The sequence below is a fragment of the Glandiceps talaboti genome, chromosome 11, assembly GCF_964340395.1.
Source record: "Glandiceps talaboti chromosome 11, keGlaTala1.1, whole genome shotgun sequence".
In the NCBI taxonomy this organism is placed as follows: Eukaryota; Metazoa; Hemichordata; class Enteropneusta; family Spengelidae; genus Glandiceps; species Glandiceps talaboti.
In genome coordinates, this window is record NC_135559.1 from 18989526 (window position 1) to 19003520 (window position 13995).

The window sequence follows — 13995 nt, forward strand, 5'->3', positions numbered from 1 at the left end:
ACAAAGAAAATAGGGTGTGAAGTTCAATTATTGCTGTGTAAGAAACTTTATGTGTACATGTATTATAAGTGTCGGTATAAACAGATAACACTGTAGGTATTTGTGAATACCTGAATGGAAAATCTTGGTAGCTATAAAGCTGAGATGCTTGCTTGCCTATGTACAGACTTGCCAGTTGTGGGAACATTTCTTATAAATGAATATTGTTTTCAATACTATGCCCTGAAACACTCTGTCCAAATATGGACGTTGTGGTATCAATGATATTGATGTATACGATATTACTGCAGTGTTACTTTATACAAACTGGGATAAAAGTTACCCATTTCCAAAACAGAAACAGGAGAATCTAAAATATCCGAAAGTTTTTATTCCATACAGTTTTAAGTACAATTACATTGGTTTTGTTTGTACAACTTCATATGCTTCTGTTGTACAACTGAAGTCCAGTAAATTCTACCGTAGCCTCAGATACATGTAAAAGTGTCCACTCATTGCTGATGAGACAAATCAGGGGTAAGCTAGGGAGGCTGTAGTAATCCTATTTATATCCCTAATCCAACCCTAAGCCTGGTCTGTGAGATGTATTGTGATGTCTTATCAGACACCACTTCAAGAGTTGGCCAATGAGGATGGAACGACACAATTTATTCGTCTACCCTAACGTCCCAGGTTGAATACAAATGTGTATCTCTTGTACAGTTGGCCCACTGTTCTACATTCTTCTACCACCCTAGCTTGAATTCAGTGTGTATTTCTCGTACAGTTGGCCCCCACTCTTCTACATTCAAACAAAGTATCTAATTGTTGATGACTTTAGTGAAGGGCTGCACATAGCCAGACTCATCAACTTCCAGATTCTAAAGTACCCATATTTAGTATTTAGGCCATATAAGGGTTTCCCTGTACTGGTGCATGTACTGGCATAATAACAACTCAGTGCTGAATACAAGAAGCCATTGGTAGAGAACAAATACAGTAGTTGGTAAAATGTAAAGTGTCATCTGTCATCAACTAGTTGATGTTAAGTATTTACTGTGCTATTTTTAAAACCGTCTAAGTTTGTCCACTTTGTCTTTTTAAAACTGGAAAAGTAGTTTTGTTAATGTGATGAAGTGTGTATTAAGCTGACTGTACACCAAGGCAGTCATCTCAAGTGTCTGATTTTTAAAGTTGTCTTTGTATTGTCGGTAGATTGTTTGTTTTGTGGGTGTACGCATCTCTACTGGGATGTCAAAAACTTTCGCCAAATTGCCAGGTTTCTTGTTGTGTAACAGGACATGTGTGTTTAAGTGCATTATTCTTGTCAAGTTTGGTGGTATGTAGTATTAAACGATTAAAGTTATATCGTCCACAGAATTATTTTTAAAAACATTCAAATTTTACTATTTATTTTGAATATATAATATAGTTGATAGGTGTGAAAGGAAGCCGTTCTTTTATTGTAACCCATATTTGAGTCAAGAATAATTTTGTGTATGTCAACACAATATGGCCGCCAAGTAGACTGGTGCAGCATTTCATGATACCATATTTGGTATTGACTTTCATAATAATGTACTTGTTAAGGTGAATTAAGGATTATGTTACAACATTTATCTTTGATTTCCAACGAGACAATCATTGAAGAAAAATATATATGTCATTGAAGCAAAATTAAGGGTACCACCAACTTGAAATAATTGCACTTATAATACAGGTAGAGAGGTTGTTCAAGAACAAACTGCAGATGAGTTTTGGTATTGTGACAGGATGCCAGAAAAAACGTCAATTGATTGCATTTGACTAATAAGAACTGAAAGCAAACCTTTCTGTTATTCTATCAAATAACTGATTTCATCAAGTTACTGATTCAGTACTGGCAGCCATTATGGTGTAAGTCTAACCATAGACAGAGTAGGTATCACGAGTCCATACCACACCACTGTCTATGGTCTAACTTGCTGAATTCACTGCAAAGCAGTGTTGCGTCTGAGCCAACTTCCTAACCTGAAAAGACACACATCGTCCTAACTACAAGAAACCTCTCTGTTCATAGAGCTTATGTCAATCAATATAAATGCACATTTCCTGCCTGAAGTAGACTTAGTGCGGTATCTAATCAAAGACAAAACATGTCTCTAAAAAATCCTATAAATATAATAACTTTAAAGTTGTGTCCAACACAGGAAATGATTTTGATAATAGATGATAGAATAAGTAAGTGACTGGAATAATAATTAGTATATCGAATTAGATTTGTTGCTTCTCAACTTTGTAGGAAAACTTAGAAAGTCTTTATCAGGGTACACTAAACCTCTGGAATGAATTTCCCTAACAATCAAAGTTCTTTGCCATAGGGAAACTTGTTGCTGGGCCCTTTGAAATGATATCAGAATTTTGGGTTCCCCATTTTTGTTTTCAAAGAAATCGACAATCTTCTATTTTCCTAAAGTATTTGGCAGCCATTTTGGATTCTGAAATGTTAAGTTTGAATATTGTGACCTTTATATCAAAAATTTGCATGGTGACCCCTGATTTTTCTTTGTGCTTTTAACTTAGGATGGGTTGGAGCATTCTTTAAGAAAGTAACAGCAAAAGTTGAACTTTGTTATTTCTAAGGTGTATGCTAATTTAGTTTGCAAGGTATGCTGTGACAGGGCGCCCTCACACATCAATCAACCCCTTTCATAGATAGAGCAGGCCAGTGAGGGCGGCACAACACAATGTATCTTAACAGTCTATGCTGCTTTTACATGTTTTGTATGGTTTTTAAACTCCAGATGCTGCAAATTTATGCAGAAGTACATTTTGATAAATTATGTGGTCTGACTATAAAAGTCATGGCTGTGAAAAAAAATGTGTAGAATTTACATTCTCTGGTGTGTCTGTTCAAACCTTGATGGAGATCTGAGTTTTGGGATAAAAAAAAAACTAACTTCAAAATAATTTTATTAAAAAATGAAAATGGAAACTTATAATACAGAAATGCTAACATCCTTTGCCAACAGTACAAATCCACTTACATTTATTATAACACTATTAAAAAAATACCTGTATCATCACCAGCATAATTTGCATAATTATTTACACCTTCGAAAGAGAAACCAATTCTTACCATAAGGCCAAATTGTCCAAATTGTCCATTTGATAAAATACTGCATTTTTTTTAACATCGCATTGTGAAAAATTTTATTTGTATTTTCATTCCGTCATTGAATGTGAAATTTACATTTTTAGAATGAGAAACATAAAATTTATGACAAATGGCCTAAAGCAAGGAATCATGGGTAGATTTTTTTAGAATGATATCGATACAGTATGATTTAATTTTAATAACATATTCTACACTCATTGAGATAGTAATAACATATACATGTTACTGTCAGACTGTAGGTCCTGGTAATGTGATGTTTTTATAATCTAATGTGATGTAATTTGGTGTGCTGCATAAATGTAATGTAACGTATTAAGGTATTTCAAGGGTTGTACAGACACTGGAGTACCAGGGTTTGTACTGAGTGTATAGTAACTGTCAACCTAGATATTTTCACTACTAGAAAATTTGGCGATTTTACAGTCTTCAGTTAGATCTCGAAGACTAAATTTTCACTAAGGCTACCAGACTGGTACATTGTTGTTCATGTACAAGAAGCCATTTTAGTCACTTCTTATTTTTGCGATTTTGTTTTCCAGCAAAAAAAGCGAAAATAAGTCTTTTTAGTGAAAATGTCCATGTTTACAGTAATTAGCCTGTTACGTTACTGAATCTGTGATGTGTAACTCATATTAGCTAATGGTTATCGGTAGCGCCAACAACGATAAAACTGTCAGTCTGATTGTATCTCTGACTCCACTACACTCATTCACTATTTAATAGACAGGCTAATGGTTAAGTAGATGTGATGTGACGTACATAGATGATAGTAACCATGGAAACTGTAAACTTCATTGACTGTACAGAAGTAAGATATATATAATGTTGAGAAGAGATGTTAAACTTTCACCAAGCTATTTATTTCAATGTTAATGTTATAATGTCTGTTATGTTACCATGGTAATATTTGGTCTTAAATATATAATGCATAGTCACTATTGTCTGTTGCGTTACCATGGTAATATTCAGTCTTAAATATATAATGCATAGTCACTATTGTCATGTTACCATGGTAATATTCAGTCTTAAATATATAATGCATAGTCACTATTGTCTGTTGTGTTACCATGGTAATATTCAGTCTTAAATATATAATGCATAGTCACTATTGTCTGTTACGTTACCATGGTAATCTCTATATATGTAATACATATTTATAAAAAATCACATTGAATGTTGTACCTGTATCACAATTTTATAGAACAATGTAGTCATATACTATCTACCTGTAACTTTGTTGTAGCAGGGAGAGTCTATGGTTGTAGTGGTGAATCATGTACTAGATTCCAATGTTGTTACATCCTAGTTTGTCACTGAGTGTGTAAGGTACATCATGACGGGGCGCCCTCACACATCGGTCAACCCCTTTGTAGTGCAGGATGGTGAGGATGGGTGGAGTGACATGATGTATCTTACAGTCTAGTTTCAACCAGGCTCTGAAAATACTGACAATTTTACTACTGTGAAATACTTCCATTTCTAATGTAGTTTCACAGCGTTTGTTTGGTTTATGGTATTGTAACTATTGCACATGGACTGTAGGCCTAAATTTAGTGCAATAAAAACTATACCATACCATTATCATTCAGAAGAGATTTCCACTAATTCTGCTTATGTGAATGAAAACTAAGGCCATATTGTTTTTATAGTTGATTACTGTGAATAAGTTAAAGCACTAATTATGGTTGTCATCATATCCCATCCTTTGATGTAAAGTTTGCCATTGGATGTATTACTGTGTATGCTGCCAAGTAAAAATATACATGTAGCAAGAATTGTAAAGTTTTAATGGTATGGTAGTTGTACCATGTAAAAGACATTTACTACAAGAAAGTCCTTGTAACATTTCATGTGATTGATATTGTGTTATGACTATAAGACAACCCTTCTGTGGCAATGCTGCCAATACAAGTCAACCTTGCTTGATTTTGTTATAGCGCCACCAAGTGTCAGTGTCAAGAACATGTCAGTAACACCTTGATAGCTGTAGCTGTCCTTACTATTTTCATTCATGGTACAACTGTAATAAGGCATGATATTAACATATGTTGAGATTTATAACAAAATTTTCACCAGAAATGGGAGATAATTTGGTCTTTTTGCTAGTGGTGGCCCTAAACTGAAATATACATTGTTTAGTGCACCTGTTAACAAAGTTTATGAAGTAGGGTAGTGATTCAAGAAGTATACTCAATGATGAATCTTTCAGTGTATGTAAAGTGGTCACAAGTCAGAATTATTTCTCCAATAGTTACTCAGACTGCCATGTTTGCTGCCTGTTCTTATACCAAAATATGTGTTTTTACTCTTGTTGTTATAGTTATGCTCTACCGTATGTCAGTGTTGACAGCATTTTTTAACAATGCATGTGTTTTGTTATTATTTACATAAAAAACGTTGTAGAGCAGAAGAACTTTTGAAAAAAAAATGTGTACTTGAAGTATGGTGTATATTTTTTAATAGCAATTTGAATACCACAGATGTTTTTTTTTTATACCGGGCAGTATGTTGAAATATGGTGCTTACTCTCATGCATACCCTGTTGTTGAAATGTTGTCATTATAGCATACTAACCTGACCAGTTCATGTCGTTATTACTGAAATTATTTGTAAGCCCTTCGTTTATAGATACTTGTTTATTCGACTGAGTTGGTGTTAATTTACATGTTGTCATGACAATGAGACACACATTCAAATAAGTTTTTAGTGTTAATTCTCCAACATAAACCGTTTGACTGTCAGATTTATGTACATTCTTGCAAACCAAATCATGCTTTACTGCTAATTCAATGATGAATATCTGAGCTTAAATCTTGGACAATGTCATAAAAAGGCCAGTGGTGTACAACAATGATCAGTATGTCTAATCTATGTTCTGACTGGGTTGTTGACTCGGCTTTTCTGCAAGAAGCCAATGTTCACTTTGGGAAAAGTCTTTTGTGTATTCTTATTATAAATATCTACCTGAAAGACAGCAACTTTTCCAAAAGTAACTTGTTGCAAATCAGCCAAGTCAACATGCTAATCAGAATCTGGGATAGGTGTATGTATGTACCCACCTTTCAAGTTTGTAGTCAATCCTTGCGAATGTTCCAGACAACATGGCAATCAGATGTCCTTCATTGCATCTATTGTACAAATGTAATCTACAAGCAACCAATAGCTATTGGCCTTCTAAGTGATCAACCAATAATATAAGACCTTGCAAACTATTTTGATGTACTATATCTGGTTATTGGTGCCTTGTATGTAGGTATGCAAAACTTGCTGCTTATTATGAAGAGGACATAACCTTTGACCCACACTTGACCTTTTAACATTGGTAGTAATGTAAATTTTACCATATATTTAAAAATACACCTTGTCAGCTGCCAATCAGTACACACCTTGTACAAATCAGTACCCAATAGCTTCACACGTCTTATAGTAATGTATGTTTTATTGGTAACTAGCTATTAGCCAATAATTCTTCAATCTTGCTACAACTTGCCAAGTGTAGGTAGTTATTTTCATTTTTATTGGCCCACAGTTCTAATTGTGTCAGTAGCCTACAGTAACATCCATAAAAGTTTATATGTTTTTGTACTTGATGTTATCTTACCATTGCTGCAAATTGTAACTGAATTTGAAATAAATAAGTTAAAACTTAGCAGTTAATACCACACATTGATAGTGACAGTAAACAGTAACAGATCTAAAAGTAAGGAGCCATTAGTAACACACTTTGAAAGTAAGCAGCCAATAGCAACACACCTTGAAAGTAAGCAGCCAATAGCAATATACTTTAAAAGTAAGCAGCCAATAGCAACAGCCCTTGAACAATGTTGAAGCATTGAAAGTAAGCAGCCAATTACAGCAACATACCTTGAAAGTAAACAGCCAATAGAAACAGTTCTGAAAACTAAACAGCCAATAGCAACATACCTTGAAAGTAAACAGCAATAGAAACAGTTCTTAAAACTAAGCAGCCAATAGCAACATACCTTGTCATCAGACATTTAGTAAACACCTGGCAAGGAGACAGTCAATATTCTAAAACTGTGTTAACAACAAATATTCCAATGAATGTTACTTTAATAATGTATTTCTAATTGTGACTAGAAAGACAGAGCTATCGTTGAGACGTTAGAAATAGTTCTGTTCCATATAGTTTGTATACATTTAAAAAGAAAGAAAGGTAGGCATGTTAATTGTGAAACAGAACAATCATTGGAAGTCTTGTATATTTTGGTCAAAAGCTAAATAGTGCAGTGTGTGATGTTCAATATAGTCCTGGATGCTGGTAAATACCTGGGCAAATATTGATGCAACTTTCAGTCATACATGAACTAATCTGTAAGCTATGCCGTGACAGGGCGCCCTCACACATCAGTCAACCTATTTCACAGGCTGGAGAGGGCGGAACGACACAGTGTATCTTACAGTCTATACATGAACATATTCACTTGTATTGTGCTTACTAGCTAGATACCATATTGTGCTTACTATCTAGATACCATTGTGTTAATTACTTGCAGCTATTCATTGTTAATATCAGGATTTAAAGATATCTGATACCACGGTGTGACCAATGTGACCTGGTGTGTATGAAAATGTGAGACAAGGATGGAATGGTATCATGAATATCATATAAGTCATCACCATAAGTAGTCTAGATGCTATCTGTTCAGTTTGAATCCAATAATATCTTCATCCCATAGACACGGGGTAAAGAGATCTTCAGATTCAAACCCAACGACTAACCTATAGATAGACTATAAGATGTGTCATGTCGTTCTGCCCTCACCGGAAGGGTTGACCAATGTGTGAGGGCGCACTGGCACAATGTACCTTGTAGACTAACCTCTAGACTTCTCCACCAAGGGAGCCGTGGTGTCAGTAGGAAAGACAAACCCGGTGCTAACACACCTCGTTGTATTTCCTATACTTATAAAGTTGGCTATTTTCAAAAGCATGTGGTGTAATCCTTGGAAACTAGCTAGAATTAACTCTTTTGTACATTCTGAAAGTTAATAATCTTTTCCTGATATTACCAATAACACAGCGATGTCTTTATAAGTATTAAACGGTTGTACATGTTTATAAGTTGATAAAACTATTACCCAGAAACATTCCATGTTTTATTTTGATGTGTTAAAAGTTTTTTTAATTTATTATATATAAAAAAAGACTGGTACTGAAGCTCTGTGTTACGTTTCATGATTTTGTGTTCATTTTATTTTATTTCATGGAAAAAAAAGGAAAATTTTACAAGATTAATTTTTAAATCATACAAAAAGTGATTGTAGAAATGATACACTCCATGTTACCTACAAATGTTTGTCTGTAAATAACTTTGTTGGTGTTTTATTTTTAAATTAAACCATCATTTGTAGAAATATTCCTCTATAAAACGGAGACAACTTGGCTACTTGTGATTAGTGGTTCTCTAGTATATGTTTACGAGTGCTTTAAAAACCTGCATGCCCACTTCTGAGGTCAAAGGTTGAAGACGATAAAAGGAGTATCCCCCAGGAGGTTGAAATTGTTCAACTACACCTTTAGTTTTGATAAGCTGGACAGACACAATTTCTGCTGATTCCCATGATGCAATGGTCCACAGCAAAGATACCCTATAAAGGCACAAGATCAACTTGATGTTTCTCAGAAATCACAAATAATTGTAGGTGATGTAAAATTATGAAATGACTCTCCAGAACCCATAGTTTATGAAAATGTCTCCATTTCCTGGAGTGGTGTTCCCCTTTAAACCACTGTGGTATGTTATTGGTGACATATATTACTACCTGTAACACTCAAGTAAGACATTTAGATGATTTGCCACACTCATTTATAGTATCAATATAAAGTGTTAAAAGTATACCGTTTCAATTATTTTAATCATCAACCTAGTATGTCTCTTAATGTAATCAATCTGTTACAAATATCTGCACTGCAAAGCAAGTAAATAGTCAATGACGTGTGTGTAAACATAGATTTCATAAAACATTGTCTAGCTCTCATTCAGAGCTGACTATAACATGATTGTGACAGCTATCACTCACTGTTACAGTAGTCAATTGTTTACATGGTTTTCTGACCAACAGCAGACTCATTACATTAGAATGGCCCCATACTAGGCTTATAATTAAAGCAATGGAATGAGTATACTTTAACACTTGATTTGAGTACTGTTACTGAGTGAAAAATACAGAAAGTGCTTTACTTCAGTGTTAAGGGTTGTAAGTGGGGTTACAGCAGCACTTTGGCTGATGAGGATATAATCACCCTGTAATCAAGATATTATATAAACACTGGAGAAAGTATACACTAGAAGTTAGACTAATGACGTCATCAGTTTGGGCTTATCAGCCTGCCCTATTGGGGAAAGGGAGATTAAACTACGCCCTCAACGGCTGATCTGTCAGTCTAACTAGAAGTCTGCATAAATAAATGTTCCCATTTTTCAGTGAGTGCAATCTACCGGGTATACAAATGCTCACTCATAGATTAACATCAAATGTCACTTGTTAGTTTGTTCTGTCTCAGAAAATAACAAAACTGCTAAATATCTCTTCCTGTTAACTAAATCTGGGAGAAGATGAAATTAATACTAGTTTATAGAACTTCAAATGATATTCTGTATAACTTTCATACAAGCATTACAAGTAACTAACATTGGAGAATTCCTATCAAGAGATCACAAACAGAGATTCCATGTGTATTAAATTTTCCAACATGGACACCATATTTATATTATACTTGGAAGTTCTTTCTGCATTTTATATCTGCCATTTGTTTTCTGAAAATATTTATATTTGTATTTATCATGATTCTGGTGGAATAATATCCACAGGTATTATTAAATTATTTCATAGTTTGTGTCATATTTTTGCACATATACTTTTACAATATGTAAATTTTTGCCTTGCCAAACTTTCCAAACAATATAAAATGTAGGAAGTATTTTCCAAATCCCATTATGTCAATATTACATATATTGGACTATTCTAAGTAGCCCACTTATTCGTGAGTCTCTGCTAAACACCTGCATTGTAAAATCAGTTTCACTAATAATAATTTAATAATTTAATAATTAATATTTAGTTTCACTACATAATTACATACATTTTGTGACCTCCCTATTGACTATACACCATTGAAGACATTGTATATATATATATATATATATATATATATATATATATATATATATATATATATATATATATATATATATATATATATATATATATATATATATATATATATATATATATATATATATATATATATATATATATATATATATATATATAGGACATACACAATTCATACGTCTAGTACTCTGGGATGTAGGTAATTTCAAAAGTAAAATGTGAACATATATGGTAATATCTAGGACTGAGACTCATAAATCTGCCCAATGATGGAAAGACCACTGTACTTTTTTAAGATTTACACATCCACATGCAATGCTAGTAATATTATCATTATGAATATAGTACATATAGGTCCCATACATCAAAACAAAACACCAGGCATTCTATTCTTGAATATGCCCCATGGTATGCTATAGTCTACTATGACAAACATGCTCGACTGTTGAATTTTGAACTTATGACCTTGAACTTGAAAACGGCATAGTCATGCAAATTAAACTGACCTTTGACTCTCACCTTCAATATTGTGAAGTAAAATTTGCATAGCACGGTAGTACACCTGGCCAATGAGCTGATATTTGAATATATAACTGTGGTGCTAACTTACATACTGCAACGTCAAAATAAAACCTGCCTGAGTCAAATATTTTTCTAAGGCAGCTTCAATATATTGCCCTTCTAGATACAATACTCCCTTTCCAGAGAAACCTGGAAATTCATTGCATAACATGTTACATTATGAAAATAACAGTATACTTGACTTAAGACTGAAAAAAATGATAAAATGTTCATACATTATTAAAATAATCAGTTCTGTAACTATAAGAAACGTGATTGTTGTAGCTGTGTTATTGCAATATATTTTAGATGAAAATATCAAATGTTACGTTTGATTTTAATAGCTCTAAAATATTTCCGTGATACACCAAATTATATTATGATTACTACCTTTCCTTACATACTGAAGTAAAATGAATTGACTAGATTTATGATATGATTGGATTGAGAGATTTGTGATCTGTGATTTTACTTTTCTGTCTCACAAACCACTTGTATGTACAATGCTAGTAATGGCAAATAATTAATTTAGCCACGCCCTTAATGGCAGTTATCAGCATGCCTTTTTGTAGATATATATATTTATACAAGGTATATTCAGTACATCAGCATCTCCTGACGAGTGATTTACTCACGAAACAGGCTTGTAGAGACTAAAAACCCTACTTGATTTTCTTCTACCCCCAACATATATATATATATATATATATATATATATATATATATATATATATATATATATATATATATATATATATATATATATATATATATATATATATATATATATATATATAAATTATATATCATTCACTATATGTAAATTATGTTGTTCTTGTGATCATTTCAATGAGAACACATCATCTACATATTGACTTCATTTGAATATAGTCAGTTAGGCTGATGTACGTTATCACTCCCAATTGTAACCAATCAGGTTGAATGCATTTTTTTCAAACCAATCAGTTTCGGAGAGTGTAATTTTCAAACCACAATACTGATTTGCTGTAGCTAGCTAGATTAGTGAGACAGTGAAACAAAATCTCAGATTGCGATGTAAACAGGCTAACGTTGTTGGCATCCTTGTTAATCATCCGAAACTATGACTAATCTATGACTCTATGATATAATTACACGTGTACAGAGGAAAATAGCACCAGATTAGACTCGGTGTTCTTCATTATTTTCATGTTATGGGTAGGTTAACTCAGTGAGGTAGTTATTTATGGCATGTATCGACTGATATAGGGGTTTGAAATGAAAGCTCCCCTCCTTTGATAGATACAATGAAAAACTGGGAAAACTTTGGGAATGACACTGGGAAAACTTTGGGAATGAAACTAGGGAAAGTTTTGTTCCTTTGTTTGATATATATATATATATAGGCAGTATGGTATGGTGTTCAAAGTTTTGTCAATTTTTTGTACCCTTGGTTAACAACTTATGGAGGTAGCTGACGAACATGATTACCTGATGTAATAAAATAACAAAAAACGTAACTTTATATTTCCACAATTCAATGTGTTTTACAAAAATTGCAGCCATATTTCAGAGAATTGTCATCTTTGTAAAGTTGTACACAAGTCATATTGTCTCTTTGTGATTTAAGACACGACTCTGGTAATCAGGGCTTTGGTTTACTAAGATAGACACAAACTAAAAGTACTGTGGCTCGATGTAGTAGATTACACAAGTGGGTGATAGCGGTTCCTCTGTTGTGTGAATCTAATCACCCTGTGATCAGGATAGTGTAAATATTGGAAGTCCCAAAACAGCACTGCAAGTTTATGGAACTCTAATGAAACTAGTTTCAGTTTACTAAGATAGACACAAACTAAATCTATTGTTCTTCAATGTGGTAGATTACACAAGTGGGTGCTAGCGGTTCCTCTGTTGTGTGATTCTAATCACCCTGTGATCAAGATAGTGTAAACATTGGAAGCCCCAAAACAGTACTGCAAGTATATTTAACTAACTTACTGTTTCAGAGAGACGCCTTCCTACTGAGACGATAGTTAAAGCAACATCAATATCTTATTAATGTTGTATCAACATGTTGCGACAATAGTTTTAGTTTGTGTTTATCTTAGTAAACTGAGACCCCGATTACCAAAAGTAATGTTATTTGTAATACTGGTCAACCTTGTGAAAAATCCTGTAAAAAAAATGTAATATATATATGCAGTCATAGTTTTGAGCTAGGAAGAAATATTGCAAAAAATGATGATATCGTAAGTGGCAGGCTCTGTTTTGAACTAGTTTTTCTAGAATGAAATATTACACAAATCTACTGTGATGTTGTAATTTCTTAAATATCGTGCCATCGTAAGTGTCTTGCAACATTTCAAAATAAAAGAAAAAGTTTGCCGAATTCTGAAAATGTTAAATTATTGTGACACACTAATTCCCTGAACTTATATTAAAAATGTCTCCTTGCAGCTGAAAAAGATTTGAAAATTGCCCATTTTAATAATTGTTAATAATACAGTAAATGTCATAACTATTGTAAGAATTATATTATTTTGATTATAATGTCTAATGTACTCAAAAATTTTTTTCACAAAATTATGGAAATTTGAATCATTTTCAAATTTTTCCAAAATGTACTCATGATTATGAAGGCTTAAATTATTGGTCAAAATTTTTATGACATACGTACTTTTGGTTATTCCATTAACACTATAACAAGTCTTCATAGAACACACAGTCCCTTCAAATACATAACTATAGTTAATCCAATAGGGAACTTGCAAACCCGCCATGTTGAATGTTGCATCATGGGAAATGTGATAATAAATACTAATCGAATAGTATTGTAAACAATATTGTTACATTGTTTTTAACCACAAATACTCAATTCATAGTTACCCTGACCATTGTGGGAGGTTTATTTTATCGGTAGCTCCAGATTAGGTATTACGATAACCCCAGCAAATCCCATGGTCCTTTGCATCTGAGCATGCTCAGTATGGATTGCAAGTTCCCTATTATGATACTTACACCAAACCAAAATAAATTCTATGAATACTGGACAAAAAATGAATGCTTTGTGGGAGCTCAAAGGGAAAGGATACCTTGTGAATTGATGATTTTTAATAAAAACTTGGTGTAAAATGAGATAAATTGCGTTGGCTTTATTCACTTTTACTTATTTGTACG